At 38.5% G+C, this 16,446-nt stretch overlaps 1 pseudogene; it reads left to right on the forward strand.

Annotated features, from left to right (window-relative positions):
• The first annotated feature begins 207 nt into the window (after positions 1-207).
• On the forward strand, positions 208-16,055 carry LOC129530364 (zinc finger protein 736-like; annotated as a pseudogene).
• The last annotated feature ends 391 nt before the right edge of the window (positions 16,056-16,446 follow it).

Below are 16,446 nucleotides of genomic sequence, written 5' to 3' on the forward strand. Positions count from 1 at the left end.
AGTCTTTGCTATTGTGAATAATGTTTTGTGTTTGGAAATTGTTAAGTATAATGCTTCCAATATTTTAATTCTTTTTAAAGATGGCCAGGCTTCTCATGGTGCCTTGAGATCTTACATCACTTTGTGGGTTTTTTTTTTCTATTTTTGCAAAAGTATAATTGAAAAGTGAAACAGGCTGTGTTGAATGTGTTGGTCACTTTAAACAGCATGGGTATCTTCACAATATTAGGTCTTCCAACCATTGAAAAAGAGCATAATAAAAAGTGTGTCGTAGCTGGGGGTAGTGGCTCATGCCTCTAACCCAGAACTTTGAGAGGCCAGGAGGATGCATGGCTAGCTCAGGAGATCGAGATCATCCTAGCCAACATGGTGAAGCCCTGTCTCTGCTAAAATACGTAAAATTAGCTGGGTGAGGTGGTGCATGCCTGTAATCCCAGCTACTCAGAGACTGAGGCAGAAGAATCGCTTGAACCCGGAGGTGGAGGTTGCAGTGAGGTGATATTGCACGACTGCGCTTCAGCCTAGTGAAAGAGATACTCCATCTCAAAACAAAACAAAACAGGAAATTGTGTTGCTTAATCTTTATAAGTTTTGAATTTTTCAGCTTTTCTTCTGTTACTGATTCCTAGTTTCATTCCATTTGGGCTGTAAATAATTGTAAAATTTTAGTTAAAAAATTATTAAGGCTTCTTTTGTGGTGTCACATGTGGTCCATCTAGAAAAGTGTTTTCTGAGGTATTGAAAAGAATGTGATTCTGTTGTCTGCATACATTTGTTAGGTGTAACTATTGTGTAATGCGTTCAGGTTTTTTGTTCCCTCGTTGATAGTCTCTCGTTATTTATTTACTACTGAAAGTGAAATATTGATGTATTTCCATTATTATATGGTTGTCTAGTCTATTTTTTCTTCAATTCTGTCAATGTTTGCTTTATGTGTTTGGGAAAATTGTCATATATTTATAAGTTCTTAGTGAATAAACCCTCTTGCTATAATTGAATGTCCTACTTTGTCTCTTGTTAATTTTCACATAAAGTAAATTATATGAAATATGGCAGTTTTCATCTTAAGGAATTGTTGCCTCTTCTCCTCTCATTTGGTTAACACTGGCATGAAATGTATTTTTTTCCTACGATTTTCAGTCTTTTAAAATTAGATATGAAATGAGTCTTTTGAAGACATGACATAGTTAGATGTTCTTATAGGTAGTGATAGAGGTCTTTTTTTTTCATTTTGAAGGATATTTTTGCAAAATATAGTATTCTTGTTTAGAACTTTTTTTTTTCAGGGTTTTACCAATGTCATCCTACCCGCTTCTTGCTTCAAAGATTTATGTTCATAAATTTACTGGCAATTTTGCAGAAGCATGAATATAAATAATACATTTGGTTTTTTTCTTTCTGCATTCTTCATTCTCTTTTATGTGACTTCCAAAACGTTGCTTAACTTGTGTCTTGTTGTAAATCTCTTAATGTTAATTTTATTTGAAATTTGCTGAGCTTATTGATTTTCTCATTTTTTTTTTACTAATGTTGAAGTACATATTAGTCTTTTTCTGTATTTCCACTCCACAATTTTTATTTCTTTTTGTGCTTTTAATTTTTTGTTGGTTTAATTTTTGTTATTTCGTTTATTTCCTTTTTCTTAATTTCTTAATTTCTGTTTTACTCACGGAGCATCACTAAATCAGCAACGCTAATTTTTAAGGGTAATTAATTTTTTTAAGAATATATCTAGACTATAACTCATATTGTCTCTGGTAATTTTTACATCCCCATTTTTTAATAATTTATTTCTGGATATTTATTTTTATCTTTGATCGAGCCATATTATCTTGATGTTTCATATATGTTGTAATCTTAGGTTGCAATTTGTATCATAAAATGTGACATGTCAAAATCTTTATTAAGTTTCTTTTGTCTGGGGGAATAAAATACACATTTTTTAGGCTAGAGATTCTTGGGTCTCCAAAGCTTATTCTGTAAATGTTTTCTCTGGGCTTGTGTGTTTTTTAGTTTAAAAGGTTTTCCCATATTTTTCTTTTTTCTTTTCTTTTCTTCTTTTCTTTTCCTTCCTTCCTTCCTTCTTCTCTCTTTCTCTCTGTTTCTTTCTTTCCTTCTTTTCCTTCCTTCCTTCCTTCTTTCCTTCTTTCTCTTTCTTTCTGTTGTTTTTATTATTATTATTATTATTATTATTATTATTATTATTATTATTATTATACTTTAAGTTTTAGGGTACCTGTGCACAACGTGCAGGTTTGTTACATATGTATACATGTGCCATGTTTGTGTGCTGCACCCATTAACTCGTCATTTAGCATTAGGTATATCTCCTAATGCTATCCCTCCCCCTCCCCTCACCCCACAACCGTCCCCGGTGTGTGATGATCCCCTTCCTGTGTCCAAGTGTTCTCGTTGTTAAATTCCCACCAGTGATTGAGAACGTGGGGTGTTTGGTTTTTTGTCCTTGCGATAGTTTGCTGAGAATGATGGTTTCCAGTTTCATCCATGTCCCTACAAAGGACATGGACTTACCATTTTTTATGGCTGCATAGTATTCCATGGTGTATATGTGCCACATTTTCCTAATCCAGTCTATCGTTGTTGGACATTTAGGTTGGTTCCAAGTCTTTGCTATTGTGAATAGTGCCGCTATAAACATACATGTGCATGTGTCTTTATAGCAGCATGATTTATAATCCTTTGGGTATATACCCAGCAATGGGATGGCTGGGTCAAATGGTATTTCTTTCTGTTTTGAGTGGGAGCTTCACTGTTCTTACCCAGGCTGGAGTACAATGGCACAATCTTGGCTCACTGCAACCTCCAGCTCCTGGGTTCAAGCAATTCGCCATCCTCAGCCTCCTGAATAACAGGAATTACAGGAGCCTGCCACCACACCCAGCTAATTTTTGTATTTTTAGTAGAGACAAGGTTTCACCATGTTGACCTGGCTTGTCTTGAACTTCTCACCTCTGGTGATATGCCTGTTTCAGGCTCCCAAATTGCTGATATTACAGGTGCGAGCAACCGCTCCCGGCATTCTCCATGTTTCTTATTGAGATCCTATAGTCAGTTGCTATACCCCTTTTCTGCCTTCACTTGTAACAGTCATTTACCTTTGGTCTCAGCTATCCAAAACTGTCAGTTACCAACTTTCCTTTCAACACTGCCATGGAATATAGAAATTAGTTTATTGTAAGGTCTCAAAAACCCAGAAGCATGGACACAGGTGTCACTATTTTATTTATGATTGGACAGTGGAGACAGGAGTTGGGAGTCGATATTTAAAGTCATCATAGGATGAAGAATGGCTTTCGTGAGTAAACACAAAATACTTTTGTTAAATCACTATGTGGTTTTTTGCATTTTGCTCCCTTCGGGTGCTGCAAATTTTTACCTGGTTATTAGACTTCTCACAAAGGCATTTTGATCGGTATATTTCTGTTAAGTTTAAATTTCTATTAAGGAATTAGAGCCTGTGATATTTTATTGTCACCTTGTTAATGTGCTTTGTTTAATTATATATTTGTAAGGTGTATTCACCTGAGTCTAATGAGGGAGAGATTTAGAGTCCTTTTTTTTTTCTTAGCTTTCTCTTTTTGTTTTACTGTAGAGCTATTGCTGGAGTATGACATAAAAGAATCATTTCAAAAAGTGATCCTGAGAAAATATGGTAGCTGTGACCTTAATGGTTTATATTTAAAGAAAGACTACCAAAGTGTGGGTAATTCCAATGTGCAGAAAGCAGTTATGATGGGCTTTATCAATGTTTGTTAATTACCCTTAGCAAAACCTGTCAACCTAATAAATAAGGCAAAGCTTTTGAGCTGTGCTCAAACTTCACTGAACATAAAAAAAGTTTTAGTGGAGACAAGTGCTGAAAATGTGAAGAATGTGGCGAAGGCTGTAGGTTGTTCTCAGATTTTACTATAAAAAAGAGAATGCATACGGCAGAGAGATGGTACAAATGTGAGGAATGTGTCAAAGCCTTCAATATTTCTCAAACCTTGCTGAACATAAATTTGAGTATAAAATGGAGAGAAACCCTACAATTGTAAAGAATGAGACAAAACTTTTTCCTGATGCTCAACCCTTATTAAACACAAGAGAAATTATACTGGAGACAGACCCTACAGATGTGAAGAATGTGGCAAATCCCTTAAGTGCTTCTCAGACCTTACTAATTATAAGAGAATTCATACTGCTGAGAAATCCTACAAATGTGAAGAATGTAACAAAGCCTATAGGTAGTTCTCAGACCTTCATAAACATAAGATAATTCATACTGTAGAGAAAACCTACAAAGGTGAAGAATGTAATAAACCCTATAGGTGGTTCTCAGACCTTAGTAAACATAAGACAATTCATACTAGAGAGTCATACTCTACAAATGTAATGTACATGGAAGAGCTATTATGTAGTTCTTTGTCCTTAGTAAACATAAAATAGTTCATACTGGAGAGAAACCCCACATCCATGAAGAATGTGGCAAAGCCTTTAACCGCTCCTCAACCCTTATTAACCACAAGAGAATTCGTATGGAAGAGAGACCTTACAAATACAAAGAATGTGGCAAAACCTTTAAGTGCTTCTCAGACCTTACTAATCATAGGATAATTCACACTGGCGAGAAACCCCACAAATGTGAAGAATGTGGCAAAGCATTGAGCTCATTCTCACACCTCATTAGACATAAGATAATTCATATAGAGAGAAGCTCCACAAGTGTTCAAAATGTGGAAAAGCCTTCAATAAGTCCTCATTTTGGGTTCAACATCAGAGACTTTATACTGAACCAATGCGGTATAAAGTTAATGACTGTTTAAGAACATTTAACTTTTGGTCTTGGAGAGTCTCTAGGAAGTTGCTTCATAATCTGAGCGCTTTTTTGTTGGGTACATATATAAGTGTTTACTATTATGTAATGCCATTCTTTGTCTTTTTTAAAACCTATGTTGACATAAAGTCTGTTTTGCCAGAAACTAGGATTGCAGCCCCTACTTTTTTTCTGTTTTCTATTTGCTTGGTAGATTTTTCTTTTTCCCTTTCTTTTGAGCTTATTTGAGATGGGTGTCTTGATTATAGCACATCATTAGATATTGATATTTTATTCAGCTTGCCACTCTGTTTTGTAATTGGGGAACTTAGCCCATTTTCATTTGAGGTTAGTATTCATATGTATGGATTTGATTCTGTCACTATGATCTTAGCTGGCTATTTTGCACATTTATGTGGTTGCTTTATAGTGTCATCAATTTATGATTTTTAGTGTGTTTTTGTAGTGACTGTTATAGTCTTTTTCTTATTTAATGTTTTCTTTAGAAGCTCTTGTAAAGCAGGTCTGTGCTAAAAGATTTCCTCAGCATTTGCATATCCGAATAGGATCACATTTATTTTTCACTTCTGAAGCTTACTTTGGTTGGATATAAATTCTTGATTTGGAATTCTTTTTTAAGAATGTTGAATATTGGCCCCTAATCTCTTTTGATGTGTAGCATTTCAACTGAAAGGTTTGTTGTTTACCTGATGGCCTTCTTTTAGAGGTGACCTGGCTTTTTAGTCTAGCTGCCTTTAATACATTTTTTTCTTTCATTTTGACCTTGGAGAATCTCATGATTACGTGTCTTGAAAATGACCTTCTTGTGAGGTATCTTACTGGGATTTTCCCCATTTCCTGCATGTGAATGTTTGCCTCTCTATATAGGCTGGGAAAGCTCTCTTGAATGATATCTGAAAATAAGTATTTCAAGTTGTTTTCATACTCCCCATCACTTTCAGGCACTCTTTTTAATCATAGATTTGGTTTCATTACATAATTCCATATTTCTTAGAGGTTTTGTTTGTTCCTCTTTTTTTTTTTCACTCGTCTTGTCTGTCTTATTTAAGAAAGCCAGTATTGAAGCTCTGAGATTCTTTCCTCTGCTTGGCCTATTCTGCTTGTGATTACATTACAAAGTTTTCATATTGTGTTTTTTCAGCTCTATCAGATTGGTCACATTTTCCTCCTGATTGGCAGTTTTTTCTATCCATTCCTGCAATTTTTTTCCCTTCATTGCATTGGGTTGCAACTCCATTTGTAGCTCAATGAAGTTTATTCATTTCCGTATTCTGAATTATACTTCTGTCATCTTAGGCCTCGGTGGAAATGTAATTTTTTCATTTGGATGAGAGACGTCACTGTGGCTTTTTGTGTTTTCAACATTTTTGCACTGATTTTGTCTAATCTTTGTGCATGTATCTTTGAGATTGCTGACCTTTGAATGGGGTTTTGTTTTTGTTTTTTTTTTTTTTTTTTGATCCTATTTAATGGTCTTGAGTATTTGATGTGCAATAAGGTGTTTGCAACTAACAGGCTTTGTTCCCGGGAGATTTTTTTTTTTTTTTTTTTGGTGGTGGAGCGGCTATGCTCAGCTCACTGCTTGGAGGCTTCCTACTCTTAGGAACTTGTATTGAGCTCCAGCTGTCTTCTCTGGCTCCTTGATATTTAGAGTCCACCACTCTTTGTGACTAATGTGTCGCAGCTTCAGAAGAGTGTTAGTGGATATGGGGTTTCTGCCTGTCTTTGGGCATTCACCTCAGTGGCAGGAACAAAGCAGCTAAGAGGTGAGTAGGCTGTATCTGCTGGAGACTGTGTGTGCTGCTGCACTAAAGTTGGTGTTGGGTTGGGCAGGATGCTGGCCAGTGAATGTTTTGATGCCTTATTTGTGCCCCCTCATGAAGTTCTAATTGTTCAGAGTGTGGGAGGATACACTGCTCACCACACAGTGTTAGCAGAAAAGCAGGGGTGAGGCTTTCTGGTTCTCTACCCACCAAAGCTTTATCTACAGTAGAAGTTGCTGAGGGTGGCAGAGGCATACTGCATTCCCACTTGCTGGTGGGGCAAGCAAAGCCAAACCCACCTTTGCAGACATATGCCAGGAAAGTAATATGGAGAGTTGCCATGGTATCAGGGGAAGCTGCAGTATGAGGAAGATACATGTGGGCTGCAGAATGGGGAAGATACATGTAAGCTGCAGTGATAGGGTCTGCCATGCTGTAGTTCTTCAGGGGTCAGGCATGGATTACCATTGCCGATGCTGTGGTATTATCTTCCAGGGTAACTGAGACTGCCCTGTAAGCAACTGTAGCTAGACTGGGACCCTGGGAGAGGCCCGAAGACCAAGGAGTGCTCGGTTGGACCACCCCTTCTGATTTGCAACATTATCCTGTAGAAATTAGTTCCCCTCAGGCTAAAGTCTCTTATGGGAGCAAGTTTAGTCTATAGAAATGGCCATCACTGGCCTTATTTTACTATGGATGCTCTTGCACCAAACCCTCTGGAAACTGTATGAGCTGGCTTACTGCCCCACCTCTTTGCTGGTCTTCTAGGGGGCTGCACTTGAGAGAGATGTAGGTCATCAATCTCTCGGTGCAGTCAGCCCTGGATGGAAAATATGTGCTTTCGGCCAAGTTAGGGGCTCACTGTCTGGTGAGGAGCACTGGGGAGTTTGTGAGCCCCATGGAGGATGGTCTAACCTCCTCTCCTTGGGTATAATGCAGCTCGTTTGAGGTGTGAATAAGGCAGTTAGGGTTTGGGATATTTCATTAGTCTGAGGGTAGCAGGGACAGCTCTTCTGCACAGGCAGTGATGAAATATATTCAGTTGCCCCTGGAAGCTGTGTCCATGGAGTTCCTAAGTTTTTGCTGGCTCAATAGCTCTGGCAATGATTGGCTAGTGGCCCAGGCCTGGAGGACCTGCCCAGTGAGAATATATAAGAACAGGAACACATGTAACAGTCTGACCCCTTTTGTGAAAAGCTGCTGCATCTGCAATACACTGGGTGTCCACTACAGTCCGGTACCTGAAGTTATCCCCAGTGAATGTGCAAAAAAAGCAACAATGGCACATGCCCTTTTCTCTGGGAGCTCCATCCCAGGGAGGTATAGACCTGTTTTCAGCCCAAAAGCACCTGTAGGAAGTAGCCGGAAATGCCTGTGGAAAGGTCTTCCCCAGTGAAAAGAAAATGATTGGGGATCCACTTAAGAAAGCAGCCTACTGGGTGCAGCAGCTCTTGCCTGTAGTCTCAGCACTTTGGGAGGCTGAGGTGGGCGGATCAACCTGAGGTCTGGAGTTGGAGACCAGACTGAACCAACATGGTGAAACCCCATCTCTACTAAAAATACAAAATTAGCCAGGTGTGTTTGTGTATGCCTGTAATCCCAGCTAGTCTGGAGGCCGAGGCAGGAGAATCATTTGGACCCAAGAGGCAAAGGTTGTGGTGATCTGAGATTGCTTTATTGCATTCCAGCCTGGGCAACAAAAGTGACACTCTGTCTCAAGAAAGAAGAAAGGAAGGAAGGAAGGAAGGAAGGAAGGAAGGAAGGAAGGAGAGAAAGAAAGAAAGACAAAGAAAGAAAGAAAGAGAAAGAAAGAAAGAAAGAAGGAAAGAAAGAAAGAAAGAAAGAAAGAAAGAAAGAAAGAAAGAAAGAAAGAAAGAAAGAAAGAAAGAAAGAAAGGAAGGAAGGAAGGAAGCACTGTAACCATCTTTTGTAGAACAGGTCTGCTATGCAGAGGTACCACTTCCATCCAGTTTATTTGGATTCTCCAAAGCCAGAAGGATGGAACAGGTAAGTGACACAAACAGGAAAAATGGCAGCTCACTCTTTGCTCTAGGAACTATAGCCCAAAAAATTTTCAAAATTCCATCAACCAAAGAGTACCAGTGGTGTTAGCTGGAGAAACTCATCAGGAAGTACTTTCCAGTGAGGAAGAAGGAGATTGGGGACCTGCTTTAACAGGCAGTCTGGCCATGTCTTTCTAGAGCACCTGTGCTATGCTTTGTGATTCTAGTCAGCTTGGGCTCTTCAAAGCCTGAAGGCTGAAATGGCTAAGTTTCCCAGGCAGCAAAGATGACGGCCCACTCCTCTTTCTGGTAGTTCCATCCCAGGGAGATGCAGTGCTGCTACCAACGGTTGGCTGGAATTTTAGCCAGTACATCTTACCCTGTGAGGCCCTGAGAAAATGCGTCCTACAGACCATCAATGCTAAGCACCCTGAATTCTGCCTTTTTCCTACGGATATGTTCAAGATTGTAACCTCCTGCTTTGCTGGAGTTCCAGCGAATTTTTCTGGGAAGCCTGGAAAGTCAGCGAATCTAAGGCTCTTGAATCACTGCAGTCTTGAGTGGCTGCTCTGCTGAGACTCCCTGTAGCTATGTGCATTATACAAAAGGCACCGGTGAAGTGGGTTTATTAGGGGATCACCTTACCTGAGGTTTGCAAAGATCTGTGGAAGAATCGTGGGTTCCCAGGATCATGCATTCACTTACTGCCTTACTGGCTGTGAAGGTGTCCCTGGCTCCATGTTGCTTTCAGGTGTCCCAGTGTCCTGCCTTGCTTTACTCCATTCTCCTTATGTTACGTTGCTTCTTTGATTAGTCTCAATGCAATTACCTGGTGTTTCAGCTGAAGGTCATGTATTTATGCACACCTTGCATTCCTGTCTATGAGAACTACAGAGTCTAGCTGCCTCTTTCTAGTCAGCAAACTTGATCACCTTCCTCTAAAAGGAATTTACTTTTTATATTAAAAGAATTTAATATTTTTTGAGAACATATATTTTCAAAAGCAAATATTGTTGTAATTCATCTCTTACCTTTGGTGATATATCTTTATTTCTAGAATTTATGTGAAAGAACATGGTCAATAGCTGCTGCACCAGAGTTATGAGAGGTTCTTCTATATTACAAGGACAGATTTATATACTTTTCCATGGAAGGTTAAGAAAACAGAAATCTAAGATACCTGAAGAATTTCTATGTACAAAGGCAACTTAGTTGTTGGTTTACGACAGTATCATAAATGACAGGATGATAGGAGTGGAGTAAGGGCGACATTCTGCATAGTAAGAGAAACAATTTGATTTTTAGTTGGAAATTGCTTTACGATTTGCAAATTAAGGTAATTGGAATAAAGTGAATTCCAAAATGCCTTTTTAATGAAAATGTGTGGACTTAATTTCTTTTAGTAGACCAATATTGTTATTTTGTTAAAGCTATTTGACATTGAATGTGTATCTTGCAACTGATGATAAGTTATCCCATCCTAACCAAGGCTGTAGGTAACTGATGGTAACAATATACTACTGAGAGATAGTGGAATAACATCTGTAGTGATTCCTTTGTCAGTGGTTTTTAAAATGAAATAATTTGGAAAGTATGGTTTTTACAACTTACATTTTTTTTTCCTTCTAACTACAGGTTATTATGATGGTTGTAATGAAGATCATATTAGTATAATGGAGCTCTATGTTTCTGAATACTGAACAACTATTTATAAAATTTGATCCTACTTTTTGTCTATTAAAGGTGTGACTGTTCTGCTCTGATAAACACACACAGACCTTTAGTTTTGATTTACATGAATTTAAATATAAGAAATATATTACTGTAAAGTAAACTCTAGGTATGTAACAAACTTATAGAAAATAATCATATTTATTTATGGTTGGTTACATTGAGAAGAAAATAAAAAATATTAAAATGAAACGAATCCTTTTACAAGTGTTGACATCTTACCAGCAAACCAGAAACTTCAAAGATTTTCAAAGCAAATCTATTTTCTCTGCTTTGTATTAAGCTCCTTGATTTAAAATGTGATTGCTAGTGGCTTAGAATCATCTTCTGCAAATTTTTTCTTTTTTTGTAGGTTTGCCTGTTGCTCACCCTAGACATAATATCTAATTTTCTTTTCATCAAATTTCATAACACTTTCTTTGGACTGTGCTTGGTGGCTCATGCCTGAAATCCCAGCACTTTGAGTGGCTGAAGCAGGTGGATCTCCAGAGATTAGGAGTTTCAGACCGGCCTGGCTAACATGGTGAAATGCTGTCTTTACTAAAAATGCAAAAATTAGGTGGGCATGATGGCGGGCTCCTGTAATCCCCAGCTACTCAGGAGGCTGAGGCAGGAGAATCACTTTAACCCAGGGGATGAACATTACAGTGAGCCAAGATGGTGCCATTGCACTCCAGCCTGAGCAACAAAGCAAAACTTCATCTCAAAACAAACAAACAAAAAGACATTCTCTGTACAATCCCCTCAGAAATTATGAAAGTGACTTTGGTAAAATGTAATGCTATTCAGAAAATAATTTTTACATGTGAGTAATTTTACAGTGCATGTATGGTATGCTATTTATTTAGTACATTTTGTATTTTTTTCAATTTTAGAATTCTATTTAATCCAATTTTTGTTTACTTATTGACTATTTTACTCTATAAAGTTGACAGAATTGAGTTTATTAATTTTATTGGGTCAATATATTTAAGTAAACAATAGAACGTTTAGTAAGTCATGAGGTCTTTTTGACACACACATGAAGTAAACAAATACAATACTAGGTATGTAATGGAAGCTATGTAAATAGAAATAAATATTCCCTTTAAAATTAGCCTGTGGTCTCAAGTGAAAAATTTAAAATATCTATAGTAAATAAATGACATTAATTCTGCATACGAGGAGAGCATAATCGTAACCAATGCTGCACTAGTGAATCTCCCAATTGAAACAAGATTAAGAGATGGACATTTTAGCAAAACTAAGTGAAAACGTTGTAAAATTTTCAGATTATGTTTCTGCACTTAAACATTTAGTGAGAGAAGTAGTGCACAAGTCTATCCAGTCAAACTTGAAATGTCTGACACATGTTAACAGTATTCACCACAGGTATTGACACCTAAAATGCCCTGAACTCTTTTCGTTTAGATTAACAAAGTATTGTTTTTGTCTTCATCCTCTACATTCTGGCTTAGAAAGAATTATCAAGCCATTTCATGTAGATTTGATTCTAGATTATTTATTTATTTATTTATTTATTTATTTATTTACTTACTTACTTACTTACTTACTTACTTACTTTTTGAGATAGAGTCTCACTCTGTCACCCAGACTGGAGTGCAGTGGCATGATCTTGGCTCACTGCAACCTCCACATCCCAGGTTCAAGTGCTTCTCCTGCGTCAGCCTCCTTAGTAGCTGGGACTACAGGTGTGTGTCATCACGCCTGGCTAATTTTTTATGTTTAGCAGAGGCTGGGTTTTACCATGTTAGCCAGGAGGATCTAGATATTTTGACCTTACGATCTTCCCTCTTTGATCTCCCAAAGTGCTGGGAGTACAGGCATGAGCCACCATGCCCAGACTGGATTCTGGATCTTGACACAGCACATTTTCAACTTATTGTTTCTGCAGATAGAAAAGCTGTGTAATATGGAAGAACAAAACCAAACATTTATTACAATTCAAGGAGATTTTGTTTGTGCCCTGCTGTCCTGGATTCTCAGAAGTGTAGGGCTGGCAGACATTCCCGGAAGGCAGAAGTGGGAAACAAGCCTAAATGAGAATTCCGTGTGTGTCAAGTTTGTCTTCTTAGGAACTGGCAGGATCAGCCTTCAATTCTGGGTAGATTATGGGCAATTGGGGGGTATATAAAGAGTGGTTATGTTCCATCAGGTTCTAAGTCAATCCACCTTCTGCAAGTAGTAAAACCCAGTAAAATTAGTATTTGTTTGAAATATGAATTGGGTGATTTTAAAAAATAATACACATAATAGGTTTGTTCTGTATATTTTTTAATGATTCTTTCACAAGAGCTCTTTAGCCTTATTTCTTCACTCAAGCAGATTCTGAATGTCATAAAATCTGCTTATTATCAGATACTGAAAGATAAAGCAAAGAATCTGTTTCATTTTTTGTGGGAAATTTAGCCTGTAAATTTAATCTCCTTTGTATAATCTTTAAGTTTTACTGTGGAAGACTAGATTTAGGTTTGCTAAGTTTTTGGCAACTATAAAAGCATATTCATAATGTAACTTTTAAAGATACTATGAATATCAATTTTCAAGTGCGTTGATTTCTTTTTTTACTTGAGAAAGATAAGCTATTTGAGAATTATATTACCCAACATGTCCAAAAAATGTTTTTAATTTGCCTATTTAAAAAAATCTGTTGATTTAGAATTGCATACCAAGATAACCTTATTTTAAGATTGAGGATAAGATGAAAAATAATTTATGTAAATAACATAAACTAAGTTTACTGAAATTATTTACTTATTTAAGAAACTTGATTAAATTTTAAATAAATTTCTGTCACCTATTAGTATTTGTGCAGCACTTTTTTTAAGATTTGGTGTCTAAAACAGGTAACAATTTGGACAAAGAAGAAAAGAAAACTTCAATGATTGGTATAACAATAAATTTCAGAAAATAAAAGCTTTGTATGATGATCTAATTAAAATAATGTAAAGGATAAAAATTTTAATATTTGTTTTTACACATTATTTGGCAAAATCAACCCTGAGATAGCAATGTGTAGAAAATACTATTAATTATGTTTTTGAGAATCTTATGGACTTTGGCACTTTGAGAACCTTCACTGTAGGCCCAGGATTCCCTAGGCATTTCTTCCAGGAGACTATCTTATGGAAATGAAGCAGAAGGCCATGACCACAAAGATAAACGGATGCTCATCTCCTAGAGACAAGTAGGTGCAGGTTGCAGAAACAGTAGGCTTTTCTTGGTGGTCCAGGAAGGGGCTATTCCCACCATCCTAGAAAAGGGGCCTGGAACTCCATTGAGCCCTCTCTCCTGCAGGGACCTCAGAGGGCATTAGGGGAGGCCAGCCTAGGTGTTCTGTCCTGTCCCTGGCCCTTGGGTCCTGCCTCATCTGCTATCTTTTTCCACAAAGAAATCAGGATGGCAACCCACAATGCAGCCCCACTAGAGGAAGGAGATAAAGAGAGTCAAGGCTCATGCCCATCTTGGAACATTAAGTGACTTACTGATTAGCTAGTCCAAACGTTAGAGCAGAATTTGGTGGTGTGACACCCTCAGATTACATTCTAGGAGAAACCTGTATGGCACATGCCTGAGGCTGTGCATTGAAGGAGTGTTAGACACGTCACTTGGGCTTCAGTGAGCCTGTGCCCCTAGTCAATTCATGGAGACACGGGCTTGATAACAGCAGGCAACAAGGGTGCAACACAGCAGACATGCTTAGCTGTCAGTTGGGCAAGGAGGGGTAGGCATCAGAGTTCCCTGCGGGGGAGAACCCTCTTAGGGCCCTGAACTGAACCGAGAGATTCTTCAGATTTTTGAAGCACAGGCTGTACTTGGAGCTTCAGGGGTGGCACTGTCCTGTGGCATGGTAAAGGTGGGGTAAGCAGTCAGTCACTGAGGGGCTTTCATTGCTCATTTTTCTGATGAGCATGATTGAGAGCCCAAAGCCACAAGCCAGGAGGGGCAAGATCACTGGGCTGAGGCATCACCTTTTTTCTTCACTGGCTCCCATAAACCTTCCTGGCATGCCTTGAGGAAGAAGATCCCTTATCCTTGTGAGCGTAGGCACAAAAGTCATGTGAGGAAAGCCCAACAACAGCCACTTTTGTGGGTACACCTGGGCCTCCACACTCCAGTGGCCTGTGAAACCCAAATGTAATTCCAGAGATGAGAATTTAAATTTGGTTCTAGAAACAAAGAGTTCAGCTCCGAGGCCAGAGCAGAAGTGGACATGTTAATTCCATGACACAAGGGCCAAATCAGAGAAATGGATTGACTGTTAAGCTGCACCCATGCAGTGTGTGTACTGACCCAAGCAGGTCCCATTCTCTTCCTGTCTCCAATTATTTTACCTACAACTTGTCATTTGTACTACCTCTTTCTCTATCCCCCACATCCTGTGGTTTTTGAAATTCCTCTGAAGGCTGCATGACTAGAGTTAAGGGTCACAGCACTCTAGCCCACTCAGGCTGTGCCAGGAAGAGAGATCTCTCAACCTACCTTGACACTTAAGAACCATGCATAAATAGTGCCAACTCTAGGAGGAGGGCTGTCACATCCTCAGACTGTTTTCTGCTCTCCATACCAAAAGATAAATTAGAATGACAAAGAAAATAAGACACAGACCTGGCAGTTCTGCCTTTTAAGGGCCAGCCTCAGCCTAGTCACCGTGAATCACAATTTCAGGTTCTGCGTCAGCGTGTCCCACCTTGGAAAATAGTGGAACTGGGACCCCAGAATGTCATGATCCAATGACAGTCTGGAGAAGGGGCACCTCAGCAGCCTGTACAAACCCAGTCACACCTGTAACAGAAACACACCCTACCAACTAAGAAGCCATCTCATTATCTTAGACAACCATACCAGCAATGTGCACACACAATGGGCCTTTTAGTAAACTGTCAACTCAAGGATTTAAGAAAAATCAAACCATTTTGAATTTAGAGTCTCAGGAAGAAGACCCTCCACTGCCTTAACCAGCCTGTATGATGGATGAAACTGACAGTGTTAACTTGATTTGGGCACAGCTGGAGACTGACCTTGTATTAAAAAAAAAAAAAAAAAAAAAAAAAAGCTTCTGAGTTCCCAGAGATCCAAGATAAAAAACTTAGTAGTGGCTGACCTGAAAATTATTCTTTATTTATGAGGAATATCTCAGTACCAGGTCTGTTGCATCCTGTGGCATGGAATAGAGGCCACACAAGGGACTGAGGCCACTCCTTTTTTGTTAAATAAATGCTGACAGGTGAAAAGTTGTTGAAAAAAGTGCTAAATAACAATGCTATACAAACTGCATGCTTTTTGTAAGTGAGAATGGTTATCATGCTAAGCCCACTGACAGTGGACTTTTTCCCGTCTTTTTAAGTCCCCGGTAAAACTCATTATCTCATTCACTGGTTCTGAGTCTCTTCTTTGACATCTTGAACCTGGTGCCATTTCCATGGGAGTTGAATTTGATGCAACTTATCGTATATTAAGGAAGGATTTCAGACTCTGCTCAATGTGCTTCAAAGCTCACCAAGGCATCAGCTAAGAAAGATGCTGTTGTTCTCTTTACCACTCTCATTCAGGCCTCTTTTCCTTGGATGCACAATCAGTGGTGTACCAGGAAAGATGACTAAGAAAAACATCGTGGTCACAATCAAGATTAATGCCAGAATAAGCAGTGACCACTTGGAAATCAAAAGGGAGCATTTTTCAATGCCCTCAAATTCTGTCCTCAGTTCCTGGATTCAGTAATGGTTTTGAAGATCCATCCAACCTCTAGAGGAACCACGGGCCCTTAGGAGGTAAACACCTACACTTAATCCTGGCTCAACAAAGCTTTCTCTTGACAAATATGATGTCTGTGATCGTGAGCTTCTAAGCAATCTGGACAAAGCATAACCTGAAAACCTATAAAAGGGAGATGAGTAGGTATGAGGGAAATAATTTTGCACATTTTTTCTTGGGAAATTCAAAAAATTGTGATGGTGGGAAAATATGCAGAAGAAGACAGCATATTAAAAGTCCTCATCAGGTGATTTTTACCACCAAGAGTTTTTAATCCCAGCTATGAGATCTCCAAATAAAAACCAGAAGCTACTTCACTGCATCTATCCATGATTTATTGTACAATATTTTGTCTATC

This window comes from Gorilla gorilla, chromosome Y (genome assembly GCF_029281585.2).
Source record: "Gorilla gorilla gorilla isolate KB3781 chromosome Y, NHGRI_mGorGor1-v2.1_pri, whole genome shotgun sequence".
Taxonomy (NCBI): domain Eukaryota; kingdom Metazoa; phylum Chordata; class Mammalia; order Primates; family Hominidae; genus Gorilla; species Gorilla gorilla.